Raw genomic sequence first — 17,310 nt, 5'->3', positions numbered from 1 at the left:
TGTACATATATATAATATATATATATGTCATACCTAGTAGCCAGAACGCACTTCTCAGCCTACTATGCAAGGCCCGATTTGCCTAATAAGCCAAGTTTTCATGAATTAATATATTTTCTCTAATTTTTTTCTTATAAAATGATAAAGCTACCCATTTCATTATGTATGAGGTCATTTTTTTTATTGGAGTTAAAATTAACGTAGATATATGACCGAACCTAACCAACCCTACATAACCTAACCTAACCTATCTTTATAGGTTAGGTTAGGTAGCCGAAAAAGTTAGGTAGGTTAGGTAGTCGAAAAACAATTAATTCATGAAAACTTGGCTTTTTAGGCAAATCGGGCCTTGCATAGTAGGCTGCGAAGTGCGTTCTGGCTTCTAGGTACGACATATATATATATATATATATATATATATATATATATATATATATATATATATATATATATATATATATATATATATATATATATAACTGGAAACTCACACCCAGGAAGTGACTCGAACCCATACTGCCAGGAGCAACGCAACTGGTATGTACAGGGACGCCTTAATCCACTTGACCATCACGACCGGACAAAAGGAAGTGATAGCCGACGCTATTTGAACCACTTCCCCGCCGGCACTCGGATGGTAATCTTGGGCATTGCATTTTATCAAATCACCTCATTCTTTGGGGCACACGTGAGGAACAGAAATGCAAACAAGCCTGAATGGTCCCCAGGACTATATACAACTGAAAACTCACACCCCAGAAGTGACTCGAACCCATACTGCCAGGAGCAACGCAACTGGTATGTACAGGGACGCCTTAATCCGCTTGACCATCACAACCGGACAAAAGGAAGTGATAGCCGAAGCTATTTGAACCACTTCCCCGCCGGCACTCGGATGGTAATCTTGGGCATAGCATTTTACAGTATGCACCAGCATACTGTAAAATGCATAATCTTGGGCATAGCATAGACAGTAAAACCAGCATAATCTTGGGCATAGCATAGACAGTATGGTGCTTCTGTAATTGCCTCGATTCTTTCCTCCTTCTGCAATAAGTTCTGCTTGTAAGGTATCTTTGGTAGTGACCTTCTTTTGTGTCTCGAGGTCGAATATGTCGTCCAACAGAATTTCCAACTCTACTTTCCGGGCCATCTCACTCGATCTGGACATAACATGACAGTTTATGCCCAGATTTAGGACAGTGACTTGGTCCTCAGTGAGGTTAATTCCTGCAAGGTTCAGGAAGCCATCTCTTGGTCGTGGAATTGCCATAGGTCCTCCATATAATGTTGTTAGTTTCTTGATAATCCTTGTTTCAGTGCTGAGGTGATGTTGGTCTGTGAGGATGTCGAGGTGTTGTTCAATGCGGGTACGGATACTTTCGTCGATGTTGCTATTTCTCCACTCGTTTGTAGCATGAAGTAGTTGCGTTTTGTTGTCTTTGATTTCATTCTCTGCCTTGTATATCTGATCACGAATCAGATCCTGGCGATATTTTATCGTGAAGGCTTGATTCCTTGCTGCTGGGTCGTGCGCTTTAATATTAGTATATTTTGGTAGCAGTCTTTCCTGTAGACATATATTATTAAATATGACCGAAAAAGTAAGATTAATAATTCTAACACGAATTTTCTCAATCTTTCGTACATTTCTTTTCACTGTTGAAAATCTGGGCATAAACTGTCATGTTATGTCCAGACCGTGTGAGATGGCCCGGAAAGTAGAGTTGGAAATTCTGTTGGACGACATATTCGACCTCGAGACACAAAAGAAGGTCACTACCAAAGATACCTTACAAGCAGAACTTATTGCAGAAGGAGGAAAGAATCGAGGCAATTACAGAAGCACCATACTGTCTCCCGAGCTTAAAGCGGCAGCTAAAAGCCTTCATGAGAACAAGGAGATAGTTGTCAGGAGAGGTGACAAGTCGCCAATATATGTCATTCTTAAAAAAGACACCAATATGTATACTATATACAATATGTATGCAATATACAATATGTATATTGGTGTATACGCCAGTATACACCAATATATATATATATATATATATATATATATATATATATATATATATATATATATATATATATATATATATATATATATATATATATATATATATATATATATATATATTTTTTTTTTTTTTTTTTTTTAAATTAAAGAGTACCACCTCTGGCTGGAAGAAGGGGGACCCATAGCCTCGGAGGAAACCACACATGACGCATTGGAGGGAATGTGGGTCCCCTCCAATACAGTTTCTGTGTGCTTTTCTCCTACCACCCCCTTCCCTTTTTTTTTTTTTTCCTTTATTGTGTATTTAAAGGTTACAAAACATACAAGACAAATGCCTAAAGGTTATGGATCTCTTGAAGCTCCTCCGCTTCTGGACAGGAACCGAGGACGCAGCAAGCATTTCCCCTCTGGATCGCCACACTGAGACGCTGAAATAAAAAACTGGAAGCCCTTGGGTCTCTGGTGACGTCAATGAGCCTGGAACCCAATTCCTTGAGAAATCCCAAGGCACTCTTGCCCCAGGGGCCATGCGTCTCAGACGCTATGGGAACAAAGAGGTATTGACCTTCCAATCGCCTGTACTTGAGTGATTTTGCTGTTTCCCTGTGGTTGGCCGCCCCACCTGCTTGATCAGCTCCGAAGTGTACATAGGTGTCAGCCAGGGTGGATACACATGTGTAGTCCCACACCAACTGTCTACCCTCCTTCCATGGGTATATGGTGATGCCATAAGGCGAAGTGCGGGGAAATCCGGGTTTTGGACCCCTAGGATGCGAGGTTCTCTCTCCGCTGGGCACCCAGCTGAGACGAGGCTTCTCTTGATGATGTCATTGACCTCGTTGTGTCTTGCATGCCAGCCCTTTGTGCTTCCGCAATGCAACCCATGCAGTCCGTATTGGTCTGCTTCCACCCTGTTGCAAATACACTTGTATTCAGTGTGAATTGGGGCACCAAGGCGGAGGGCTACTGCTACACGAAGGGATTCTGGATCTAGGCGCGTGCCCATTGCTGACATGGGTACTGCCAGGAGGAAGTCTCCTGCATGGGGGGCACGCACTGCTCTGAGGCGGGCTTTCTCCTTGTATGATGTTGCGACGCTGAGCATAGCATCAGCTACTTTTTCCACTAGAGGGTGGTCCCAGCCGGACTGTTTGTGTTGTTTTGTTGGCTCTATAATGGTTGCTGGGGCTGCAAGAACATCCCACTGATTTGAACATTCAGTGAAAGCAGGATCGTGTATTCCTGCTGAATCCCTCAGGGTTGCAAGTAAAATATCTCTGACGAGGTCGTGTGATGCATGAGAGGAGGAAAGGAAGGCTGGTAGAGCAATTTGGGAGGCTGTGCGGACACCAAGGCCGCCGAGTCTTACAGGAAGGGTTGCTTGCTCCCACTGAGAGTCGGACTCAGCTCCCACTGAGTATATATATATATATATATATATATATATATATATATATATATATATATATATATATATATATATATATATATATAGTGTTCTCGCGTTGGCGAGAAATTCGTGAAAGAAAAGTATTTAAACCTGTGGTATAGGCCCTTTAGGAAGCCAATATGGCGCGGGCTCCTCCGTTTTGCCGCCAAAACTGTGTGACGTCAGTGGCACCAGATTGGTCACCGACAGCGATGTGGCACAGGTAGCCAATGAAAACCTCCCTTGGCAAGTATGACGTCACGAAGGAAGGGGGGGTCTGGTCATATCGCCACCGCGGCGCCATCAGTCTGTCACGACACGTTAAGGTTTACGGATGTGTGAAGGTTGATCCTGTCAATCTGAGAAGTAGTACGCCACTCCCGTGGATCTTACGCGTCACCCGTAGTCTGCAAGTACGCCGAGAGGTCTTCATTCATTCCATGTGTGGACCGAAGAGGGAATTGACGGAATATTGAGCATCAAGTGCTCCAGGGTCAGGGTATGTGCAGGTGAAGTCTAGGCAGTATCGTCTGGGACGTCTGATAGCTACACAGTGACAACGTAGCGGCTGGGCCAATCCACTGGGAAGCAGTGAAAGAAGATACTAATTGGGAATCCGTACGACTGCAGCCGAGACGTAGGTTGGCAGCCGTAGTTGGGAGGAGAAGTTGGCGGCTGGGAGACCGACTCCAACCCTACAAGACGTGGAGGAGGAGCACGGACCCGCGGAGGACAGAACATGGAGACGACGCGTTTATTTTGGGACGTTGATTGGGTTCCTGGAGGACATGACAGGGTGTGTGTGGGGGCGTTCCCTACACGAGGCGGGAGCCTGGACCAGGAGCTACAACTCAACTCTCACTGGCGGATAGGTGGAAGTAGGTGATTCTAGTTTCCCTCCCAATTCCCCTTTAGTCAGCTATATTATTTAGCCAGAGTATTTTGTATGTCGTGAGCAAGGCTCACCAATGTCACGGTAGGACACAGTTGTGAGAAGTGGGGCTGGAGAAAGCTCTCACAGGATATTTGCGGTGTGTGGATACACCTGTGTTATTATTGAAGAGTTTGCTGTGTTAGTTGATGAATTCTTTCATGTGACATTTATGGTATAACTTATGCCAGAGAATATATATATATATAAAGTGAACCAGTTATTGGTGTTAGGCTATGTGCCCAGTATTGATATTATTACTATTATTGATATCTATGATTTATCTATATATATACATGCTTGTGTGTTGAATAATTTCTCATGTGTGCAGTGATCAATTGAATATTCGCCTACGAAAGGAATTACTGAGAACTCCAGTATTATATCTTGTAGCATTCGTTATCATTATATGAAGTACAGTGTGTTACGCCATGATAGTGAATTATTATGTTCATTAATATAGAAATATGTGATTGAGCTCAAGATCAGTGCAGTGAATCATCTGCGTTCTATTGCCATTATAGCTGTAATCGTGTTGTGTGTTAATACAGTGATAGTTAGGAATTTAAAGAAACAGGCGTCCCACGCCGGACAAACAGATAAACGAACATTCGCGCGGTGAGAATCGCTCAGCTGATTTTGACATTTGACGCGAGGGAGAGAGCGTGTTGCCATATAGTGTGCCCAAATTATATGTAGAGAGAGAAAGCGACTCCTGCTTGTACTTGTTCGCCTGTGGATATATGAATATGATCTCTTGAGTTTTAAGTAAAATACAAAATTCCTTCTCGTTTGTATTACCCCTCCATAATTCTTGCTGCTACCTAACTATTACAAAGGTGAGAGTGATAAATACATACCTGCCTGATATCAGATCTATTGAGTGTGTTCTTGCCGCTGTTACCACAATTCCACGACACCACTGACGTGTTACTGGACACAGGAAACACCAGTTGGCGACCTTGTGGTTAATAGTAGAGCCCTTGCCGGGGCGGGCACACAGTTGAAAGAGCAAACTCTGTCCCCACTTATCTCTAACTACTAAGGCCGGTTGGGGATCGACTGGGGTACTCTCCTGGCATACAGTGGCGCCGCGAGGATGGAGTGAAGACCCGCAGGGCTACGGTGAGTAACGGTTATCGCTAATAGTGCGACCGCTGAGAGGACATCTTGTATACTGTTGCTCACCCTCTTATTGTGAACCCCGACATTGGCGACCTCGCCAGGATAACGATCAAGATAAAGGTTGCAGTTGTGGTACTTTGCAGTGGTATTAGGTATCAGGTACAGGGTATTACTCATAGCTCAAGATGGAGGATGATAAAGTAACAAGGTTCATTGACACTAGAGATGAGCAGGTGCTGGAGGAGTGCACCAAGGCACAGCTACAATCGATAGCAGACCACTTTGGGATAAAGCTGAGATCTTCCAAAGTGGGAGAGAGAAGACTGGAAATCATGGCACAGCTCAGGGCACGAGACGAAGCTTTGGAGGGGAAACGGCCACAAACACCTGCCAGTATGGGAGAACATCTGAGCATTGGTGGGAGCAGCAGAGGATCCAGCGGCAGAAGGCGCACCGTTAAGCTGGAGATAACGAAGCTGCAGCTGGAAGCACAACTGAAGCGGGAAGAACAGGAACGAGAGGCACAGCTGAGAAGGGAAGAGCGAGAAGCAGACGCACAGCTGCACAAAGAAGAGCGAGAGGCACAGCAGTGCAAAGAAGAGCGAGAAGCAGAGGCACAGCTGCGCAGAGAAGAGCGAGAGGCACAGCTGCGCAAGAAAGAACAAGAGCGAGAAGCACAGCTAAGGTGAGAGGAGCACGAGCTAGAAGCTAGCCTGAAACAGCAGGAGATAGAAGCTAACAAGGATGTGGAGCTGAAGGGGAGCTGAGCTAGGGCTAGCTCCACCTGTTCCGCCACAGCAGGAAGACCACCAAGTGAGGGAATGAGATTTGCCGGTCTTAGTACCAAATGAAGCTGAAGGTTGCTTCGACCACTTCGAGAGGGTCGCCACCTTGAAGAAGTGGCCGAGGGCGGAGCTGGTTCAGAGTAGGCTCACCGGTGAAGCCTATAACATGCTCGACCTCAGGGAGTGCACCAACTACGATGCTGTAAAGAGAGCTGTGCTCCATTCTTTCAAGCTCATGCCGGAATGTTACAGGAAGAGATTCAGGGAATGTACCCGTTCGCCAGGAAAATCTTATGCGGAGACGTCGATGGACATGGAGAGGAAGTTCCGTAAGTGGCTGGAGTCTGAAGAAGCGAAGTCGGCTGAGGATGTCAAGAGGCTTATGGTCATGGAGAAGTTCATGTCCGTGCTCTCTCCTGAGATCAGGGTTAGAGTAAAGGAGGCGGACATAAAGGACCTGAGGGCCGCAGCCGACAGAGCTGACATGCTGGAAGAAGCCTTACGCCCACGCCGAGAGGGACAGCACCGACCGCCCGTATACTCCGGATATGGTAGAAATTATAGAAGGTCAGACGGATGGAGGACAGGATCAAGTTCTCCCATGTCCCACCTTTCGAGTGGGGACAACAGAGGATCGAAGAGTGCTGTGGAGCCGGTAAAGAAGTCCCAAGCTGTGAGCTCAGGAGCTGTTGCTGCGACGAAGGAGTCGACGGATGGTGCGAGGAAGACACACGGAGCGACGGCCTCTGGAGGCGGTGCCAGGGCGAGCGGTGGTGGATGGTCTCCGACGGGGAAGCTTCACTGCTTCAATTGTGGGGGATTCAGACACTTCTCGCGGGACTGCAGACGCCCTAAGCAGCGGGGGAACGTTGCTTTCGTGAGGGTCGAGGACCAGATGGCCGAGAGGGTGCGGGAAGAACCCGTACTGAGTGGGGAGAAAAGAGTTCACCCATTCGTGTGTGAGGGAATCGTAAGGATGGGGGACGCAGACCCCATTCCGGTGAGAATATTAAGAGACACTGGGGCAGATTTTACCCTGGTGAGCGAAACCCTGTTCCCTGAGGGTTACGAGAGTACCAGTGTGGGGGTGGCAAGTGTGACCACTGTGGGAGGCCCAGTGAGGATGCCCCTACACCAGGTGACTCTGAATTCTGATTATGGCTGCCAGACCCTAGTGGTGGGGGTCTGTGCATCAATGCCCAAGATGGAGGCACAAGTCATCCTCGGAAATGACGCATGTTTAGGATGTGTCCTCCCGAACCTCGTGAAGGGCGAGGAGTGCTTGGAGCACTATAAGGAGACAGGCGGAGTGTTAGACGCCTGTGGGGACGAGAAAGGAATCGCCACGGTGGCGTTCCCGGTTTGTGCTGTGATTCCGAGGCAGTGCAACGGACACAGAGGGAGTGAACCTGATGGGGCTGAGGAGACGTCCGACAGCCTGGGAATCGATTACCTCTTCGTGGGACCCGGAGAACGAGTGGAGGGTGAAGGCTGCCCGGATGGTGAATTACAGGTGACCCTCGCCAGTTCTCTAGGAGTGGACCGCACTCGTCTTGGAGAGCTGCAGCAAATAGAGTTCCCCGAATTGATTCATGAGGCCAAAGGAGGACGTGTGGGTCCTGAGAGGGCCACTCATTTTAACATACAGGACGGCATGCTGATGAGACAGTGGAGGCCTGTGAGGATGGAGGCCGGAGAAGAATTTCTAGCTACGAGACACCAGGTAGTGTTGCCAGCCCAGTGCAGAGCGGCAGTGTTGGATCTGTCGCACTCTGTGGACTCTGCAGGTCACCTGGGGGTGACCAAGACGCTGCGAAAGATCAGGGATCATTTCTACTAGCCAGGTATGGACGCCGATGTGAGGCGTTATTGTAAGACGTGCTTACCGTGCCAGAGGGCAGGGAAGAGCCACCCCGCGATACCGAAGGCCCCGTTGGTCCCTGTTCCTGCGTTTGGGCCTGCATTCGAGCGTCTGTTGGTCGACGGGGTGGGACCGTTGCCACGGACGAAACGAGGAAATACCTACCTGATAACGTTCATGTGTGCGTCCACCAGATTTCCAGAAGCCATCCCGATGCGACGTTTGACGTCGAGAGGAGTAGCCGGGCAGCTACAACGATTTTTCTCTTGGGTGGGGATGCCCAGAGAAATTCAGACGGACTGTGGAAGTATATTCCAGTCTAAATGGTTCAGACAGACAGTGACAAGTTGGGGAGTGACTCAGATTCGGTCGTTGCCCTACCGACCGCAGTCGCAAGGGGCGATCGAAAGGTTTCACTCCACCTGGAAGACCGTTCTGAGAGTGTTCTGCGCAGAACAGGGGGCTGAGTGGGATGAGGCAGTATACCCCGCGTTGTTTGCCATACGTAACGCGGTGGTAGAATCGTTAGGTTTCTCACCTTTCCGGCTGGTGTATGGACACGAGGTGCGAAGTCCTCTGTCCATGCTGAAGGAACAATGGACACCAGGAGTGACCGTGGGAACGGTCAATGAATACGTTCAAAAGTTCAAGGAGCGTCTCACTCTAGCAAAGGAACTAGCTGGGAAACATCTGAAGGAGGCGCAGCGTAAGATGTCGGAATGGTACGACAAGAGAGCTACGCCGAGGGAGTTCCAGGTTGCGTCCCAGCTGATGGTATTGCTGCCGGGTAGGAGTAGAGTGACCGAGTCGCGGTTCGAGGGACCGTACCAGGTGCTACGGCGGTTGGGTCCTGTAACGTATGAAACCGGTATGCCGGATAGACCTGTGGGAACCGACCTGTGAGATTTATATTTATTTAATTTATATGAATTTATATTTACGTTAATTTATATACTTCGATAGCAATTTGTATAATGATAAGTGGACTGTATTTCTGCAATAATCTCATAATCTCACAAATCGATCCTCTACACATTAGGGGGGTTATTAAATTAATATATATGCAGCCAATCAAACTACAGTAATAGCTACATACATTGATGAGGTTCCTTCTCTTATAGTACAGCAGGTTAGTCCACCAGGTATAACTAGAGTGTAGACACCAAATTATCCTCTTTGAAGTAGCTTCTATCACCCAGTAACTGGTGCACATAATCTTGCATCCTCGTCTTGACCTGTCAAAAGTGCGCTAGCTGTGAAGCCAGAATCCTATATATGACAAGCTATATCAGAGAAAACACTATACAGTACATGGAACATTAAAGACCTGGCTTAATTACCTTTAGTTTGAGGCGATTTCGCGTTCTAACCGGCTAACCCTATATCCTGACATTAATGGCCATAAATGAATGATAAACGGGTTTCGGATAGACTTAACTTGAATTGTAGACATCGTGTTGACAATGGTACCTTTGGTTTCCATAACACTACGTCCAAGTAAATTTAACAGGAGCCGAATTTGCTCCCGTGTGAGCCTCTGGTCTCAATATAACAATAATGGCTGCCCTCCTCCTCACTCTCGCCTGGCCTACTTTGTCCAGATTTCAGAACGTGATAGAAGGGTCACATTTACTCTACTTTAATATTGATAATTAAGTTAATTTATATAAGATGTTTTTATGATGGTAAAGTCCAAAGACTAATGTATTTAAGAACAATTCCCAGCAGAATAGCTGGTGAATTATAATAGTATGTGGTGATGATATCCCGTTTTCTTTAGACGGTAATTCCACTACAAGTTACGTTTTCTATGGGTAACTTGTTTATACAACACAGCTCTTATCTGTCTGTATGATATATTAAATGGTGTCGGATTTTCCGACATAATTCCCCAGGGGCTGCTCACGGGTCGAAGTCCTATTAGAACAGACGAACACCGATACTCCTCCTTCGAATTATTTGATTAATTTGATGTTAGTAGTTAGTAATCACACATTTGTGCGTCTGTTCGTACAGGACGGATGTCCCGTACTAGAGTTGCAGGGGTTAGAAGTCTAATGCGATTTCATTTCCCTGTCAACTCTTGAAAGGCTAATATTCAAGCCTTATTACATATTATTTAACCCAAAAGACTGGATGTGATCAAGTACTACAGTCAAGTATGATTCAGGGACTGCAGTGAGATCAGTGACATTAGATATAACTTGAAGTTTCTTCAGGTAACTGGTCACTGATATATAAACACTGAGGCCCATGGAATACATCTTGATTAAATAATAAATGTATCAAATCAGTCATCAGATTTATTAGGGTTTAATTTAGTTAATTGATTCAGAAGACTGAATAGCTCATCATTAAAGTAAAGTATGGTTCTGAGACTGCAGTGGGTTCAGTGACATTGGTCGCAGTGACTTGTAGCTGTTTTAGGCTACTGTTCACTGATTTGCCACTGAGGCCTCATGAACTCATCTCCAGCTTTAAATGATGATACTAACATCAACCTCTGTTGGTATAGTCAGCTGTAATCTCCTTAGTATAATGCTACTGGAGAAATATAATCAGCTGACAAATTTAGGTTTCTACTGGTATTGTTTATCTGCAGGCATAGGTCTCCTCAGGCTTGATACTGGGCCTGAGAGTAATTTACCTCCTGCAGAGTTTAACATGGTTATACCCTGATATTTAGTAGGGCTACCGATGAATCGATGGCAATAGTCTGTCCCAACAAGGAGACCGAAGTCAGTGAGGTGATCAGACTTAATATTATCTGCCAATTTTATTCCTCTATTTCTCAGGAATTTGGCTGTTGCTCTCAGACCTTGAACTTGTAGGTCTACTGGTATTTTGTCCACCACAATGGCTTGTACTCGACAGACGTACCTGCCTAAACGTACTGATGGTTGTACCACCTGGTAGACTTGAGGTCCTGCATCTGTTACAAACCCTGAGATGTTGAATGACATCTGGGCTACAGGCCTTAATTGTAGTTCATCTGCCAACTTTTTAGTGATATATGTTCTCTGGGAACCTTGGTCAAACAACCCACGGGTATGGACCTTGGCCCTCTTATTCAGGATGGTAATTTGGGCAGTAGGCAAAGTCGTATTACCTTTAGACTTTGCCGATTGGACACTCTTTGTTTGTTGCACCTTGCAGTACTGTACTGAGGTGGGAATGCTATCTTCCACCTTGGGGTTTGGAGACGTTGTTTTGGTGTCTCTGCACAATGCTGCATGGTGTTGACCTTTGTTACACCTATTACAGGTGTGTAATTGGGTATCACAGTCCTTGATGTTATGTTTCCTGAGGCACCTCGTGCAATGTTGCAAATCTTTGAGTCGCTCAACACGGGCGTCACTATCAGGATAATTAGAGCAGTGGTACATTGAATGTTTCTCATTGCAGAACAAACATGTTCCATAGCTTCCAGTACCCTTTGGTGTCACGTTCTTGGGTGACACAGTAACTATAGGCTTGGAGGGTCCCACTGCATATACGCCCACACTGCTACTGTTCCACTTTGGTGTTGAATTATGTTGTCTAGATTGATTTGGAGTACCTTTGGTACTCTGTGGTTTACTATTATTGGTTTCTGAGGGTTTACTTGGTGGTTTTAATTTGTCATGTGTTCGTAATTGATGAACTACTGACTTTAAACCTTCAGATATTTCATTCATGGATAAGATACTTTTATTGTAATGAGCACTCATTTGTCTCAATATGTCCCTAGGTATTTTCTCCTGGACAATTATTTTCAAGACCCACTCAGCCCCGTTTGTATCTGCTGTCAGGCTGAGGGCATTGATCAATGATTCTACCTCCAGCTTGAAGACTTGGAGTGAATCAGCTGAAGCCTCCGGTGGGGGTAAATGCAACAGCTCATGAACTAAATGTGATGTTCTTACTTCTGGATCAGCATAATTATCCTTGAGGAGTTTTACTGCCAGATCATAGCCGTCATTAGTTAATCTCAGATGGGATACTACTGTTTTAGCCTCACCTGATAATTGGCCTTGTAAATAAGAGAATTTACTACTCTTTGGTAAAGATTGTTTTGAGTCTACAAGGTCAACGAATTTGTTCCAAAATTCGTCCCAATCTTCCTCATCCTTTCCTGAGAAAGTGGGTAAATTAATTGGAGGGAGTCGAGCTTCTGCTTGACTCGTATTAGATGCAATTGTTGTTGTTGTTGCTGTTGCCTTGTTCTGGGCAATTAATTTGACATAAGGCTGTAACGTGGCCTGAGTGTGATCTTCATAATTCGCAAGATCAACCATAATGTCGTCTATTTCTGTTTCTGATAAATTGGTGTTGGCAAGTTCAGCCACATATGTTGCTATTTGACATTTGATTTGCTCAAATTTACCTGCAGCTGCTTGATAATAGCTTTCCAGGTCAGCATAATCAACTTGAGATTGTTGTGACAAATCTTCACATTTCTTGATCTGTCTTGTTAAGTGGCCTTTAAGACCTGCAAGGGTTCTTTTCATTCTCCCTGCATTATCCATACTGGCTCGTTGGTGAAGCCTTGTGGGGCTTGTACTTGGGCTGCTCATAATACTGAACAAACACTAATGGTAGCCTAGGGTAAATTCTGAACTCACTAGGCAATAATCCTACCTCTACTAGAGGTTAGCACTTAAAATTAATACACATTATATATATACAATCATACACACTAATGATTTGAGTGATAAACCAGTGTCACTGGAAGTACCTTTAGGTTAGCTCTTCTATATCACCCTAGGATGGTAGAGACACTAATTAATCACTCAAAGGTGTAATGATCATAAGTAAATTATTATATATACAACTCAACTCGAGTTGATAAAAATTACACCCAAAATAGGGTCTGGACCATTCATTAATGGTGTTAGGTTGTTCAATATAGTACAACTGACTATGGTAATAATGGGACTAGGATGAACGATAATAGTTCAACTAGTCATATCCTACCCTGTTGTGGGTTGGCAATTAGTAAATATTATATTGAGAACACTAGTGCAGTATATATTAAATAATTCTCTATTTTGGAGAAATAATATACACAATTATTGATAATAGCCTCTTAATTAGCCTCTATGAAACTTCTAATATTATCTAGAAGTATTAAATATTATTAGTGACCTCGCGAAATAAAGTCCACAAAATTCGTAGATAATCTCTCGCGAAATGTAACACCACGAAATCCGTGAACAATCTCGCGAAGACACAGTCACTAATTTGGCTGGATTCTATATTAGCGCTGTCATTTCACGAAATAACACGCCACCAAATTTCTGTGGGTGTGCATGAAACCGCTGACGAAGCTGAACTGGGCTGAGGGAGGCTCCTGAGCTCCCTCGAGGCTACGCCGCTGTCTTGACTGGCTTTGTTTAAATAACACTGCACTAGTATATTTAATGAATCCACTGGTTTGGTTAACTGGTTCATCCGGTACTAAGATGACCAAATGTGGGTTCAAAGGATCAAATAATCCGTCATCCGGTTCGAAGATGACCAATTAATGTGGGAACCGACCTGTGAGATTTATATTTATTTAATTTATATGAATTTATATTTACGTTAATTTATATACTTCGATAGCAATTTGTATAATGATAAGTGGACTGTATTTCTGCAATAATCTCTTAATCTCACAAATCGATCCTCTTCACATTAGGGGGGGTTTATTAAATTAATATATATGCAGCCAATCAAACTACAGTAATAGCTACATACATTGATGAGGTTCCTTCTCTTATAGTACAGCAGGTTAGTCCACCAGGTATAACTAGAGTGTAGACACCAAATTATCCTCTTTGAAGTAGCTTCTATCACCCAGTAACTGGTGCACATAATCTTGCATCCTCGTCTTGACCTGTCAAAAGTGCGCTAGCTGTGAAGCCAGAATCCTATATATGACAAGCTATATCAGAGAAAACACTATACAGTACATGGAACATTAAAGACCTGGCTTAATTACCTTTAGTTTGAGGCGATTTCGCGTTCTAACCGGCTAACCCTATATCCTGACATTAATGGCCATAAATGAATGATAAACGGGTTTCGGATAGACTTAACTTGAATTGTAGACATCGTGTTGACAATGGTACCTTTGGTTTCCATAACACTACGTCCAAGTAAATTTAACAGGAGCCGAATTTGCTCCCGTGTGAGCCTCTGGTCTCAATATAACAATAATGGCTGCCCTCCTCCTCACTCTCGCCTGGCCTACTTTGTCCAGATTTCAGAACGTGATAGAAGGGTCACATTTACTCTACTTTAATATTGATAATTAAGTTAATTTATATAAGATGTTTTTATGATGGTAAAGTCCAAAGACTAATGTATTTAAGAACAATTCCCAGCAGAATAGCTGGTGAATTATAATAGTATGTGGTGATGATATCCCGTTTTCTTTAGACGGTAATTCCACTACAAGTTACGTTTTCTATGGGTAACTTGTTTATACAACACAGCTCTTATCTGTCTGTATGATATATTAAATGGTGTCGGATTTTCCGACAAGACCCCGCAAAAAATAGGTGTGTCATGTAGAACGCCTGAAGCCATTCTTCCCTGAGGAAGGAGGATCCGCCGAGCAGGACGGAACGATGTCTCAAGACCCCCAGCAGAATATGATTTTGTGCAAGCAAGTGGATCAGGAACTTCCAGAGGAGGAAGGAAAGTGGTCCAGGGCGGACGGAACCCATCTCACCAATTTGGAGAGTTTGGCGAAGATCGAGGACAAGCTACAACACCTGGAAGGGCAACAGAGCGCGGACCTGACGAACCTACTAAGGTAGAATGCCTCTCTCTTTACCGACGAGCCCCGACGACACAAAAGTGTAACGCACGAGGTGGAAGTGAGGGACGCCAGGCCCGTCAAGCAGAGCACGTATAGGGTAAGCCCGGAGAAGCGAGAGCTGATGAGGAAGGAGGTGAAGTATCTCCTTGAGAACGACCTTGCAGAGCCTAGCAACAGTGAGTGGAGTTCCCCATGTTTGTTAGTGAAGAAAAGCGATAGTACATTCCGCTTTTGTACAGACTACAAAAAGATAAACTCCATCACTGTGGCAGACTCTCACCCCATGCCAAGGGTGAGCGATTGCATCGACCAGGTGGGCAGTGCAAGGTACGTATCCAAGGTCGATCTACTCAAGGGGTACTACCAGATCTCATTGACTCCCGCGGCCGGGAAAATATCAGCTTTCGCAACACCGGACGGGCTGTACCAATACAAGATGTTACCCTTTGGAATGAAAAACAGCGGTAGCTGTTTCCAGCGCATGATGAATGAGTTGCTAAGGGGGGCCGAAGGCTGCAAAGTATACATCGATGACATCGTCGTGTACGCCGACGATTGGAAGACACACCTGGAAAGACTCGAAGAATTGTTCAGGGGGCTAGAGGAGGCTAACTTAAGGCCGCATAATGTGGTTAAATTAAACGTTGTTCAATTTGCTTATAAATTTATTTATGAAATGGTTATAGAAAGGGCTGCAACTGGTCCACGTTTCACCATCACACCCTAAACAGAAAAGGAGAAAAAAAATACACAACGTATTATGCAACGAATTTTCAACATTTTCAAATAGTCTCAGGGAACACATGTGTCAACTAAAATCCTTTCTATAACACTCAGATATTAAAATTAGCACATAATAAAGGATTGCTGTGAGTAGTTTTATCAAAAAAGTGTTTAGTGCAATAATATAATTATTCAAAGTTACCCTTCCAAAAATATGCAATATATGATGTTTATAATTTTTTATAAAATCAACAAATGGACTTTGGACTAAAATGTCTAGTATGTACTGTAGAAGCACAAACTCTACATATAAGGTGTAATTTGCATGTAAATTGATTTATAAATGAAAGCTATGAAGTACTTTGAAGTTGTAAATTACTTTCCTGAGTAAAATAAAGATCATAGTTCGGCCACCTGTAGCTGAGCTTGACTTCGACAGATTTCGTTCATAATTGTCACTCTTGCAGATAGGCATCCATTGAGCAAGGTGTGCAAGTTTCATGCAAATCCCTTGATAACAAACGAAAAAGAAAATTGAAAAAAAAAAGAAAAAAAAAGGAAAAAAAAAAAATTTTTTACATATATATATCCTGCACATACATATTACAATTATTACAAGAGTTTGTGCTTCTACAGCACATAGTAGACATCTTAGTTGACACATGTGTTCCCTGAGATTATTTGAGAATGTTGAAAATTCGTTGCATAATACGTTGTGTATTTTTTTTCTCCTTTTCTGTTTAGGGTGTGATGGTGAAACTTGGACCAGTTGCAGCCCTTTCTATAACCATTTCATAAATAAATTTATAAGCAAATTGAACAACTTTTATTTAACCAGATTATGGCCCCTTCTGTAAACTTAGCCAAGAGCGAGTTTGGGAAGGCCCACTTAGAGTACCTTGGCTTCATCATCGGCCAAGGAGAAGTAACCCCTGTAGATCACAAAGTGTCAGCCAATAAGGAATACCCCGTGCCCAGAACGCGTAAAGAGTTGTTAAGGTATCTCGGGATGATAGGATACTACCGTGGGTTCCGCATGAATTTTTCCACGGTAGCGCATCCCCTGACCGAGCTACTCTCCAAGAATGTGCGATGGAGATGGGGAGAGGCCTGCCAAGAGTCTTTTGAGAAGACCAAGAAACTGTTGATGGAGGCCCCGGTATTATTATCCCCAGATTTCTCAGCCAGATTCATCCTGTACGTGGACGCCAGCGACGCTGGGATAGGGGCCATGTTGGCTCAAGAGAGGAGTGAGATACATAGGCCAGTAGCTTTCTACTCTAAGAAGTTTGTGAAATAACAGCGGGCCTATAGTACCGTTGAGAAAGAGGCATTGGCGCTAGTTATGGCCCGGAAGCACTTCGATGTGTACGTGGGAGGAGGGGCGGGACCTGTTCTTGTGTTCACAGATCATAACCCTCTAACTTTTTTGTACAAAATGAGGAACTCCAACCAACGTCTGACGAGGTGGGCATTGCTACTGCAGGAGTACCGGCTGGACATCAAGCACATCGGGGGAAGGACAACGTGGTTGCGGATGCCCTGTCCCGTATACACTAATCAGACATGACTCTTATTTTAAGGGAAGGGGAATGTGACGGTGTTTCCCCCCCCCCCTTATATTTCTCCCACGCCTGCTGTAGGAG

The sequence above is a fragment of the Procambarus clarkii genome, chromosome 9 (assembly GCF_040958095.1).
Source record: "Procambarus clarkii isolate CNS0578487 chromosome 9, FALCON_Pclarkii_2.0, whole genome shotgun sequence".
NCBI classification, from domain to species: Eukaryota; Metazoa; Arthropoda; class Malacostraca; order Decapoda; family Cambaridae; genus Procambarus; species Procambarus clarkii.
Note: the sequence above shows the minus strand (reverse complement) of the source record.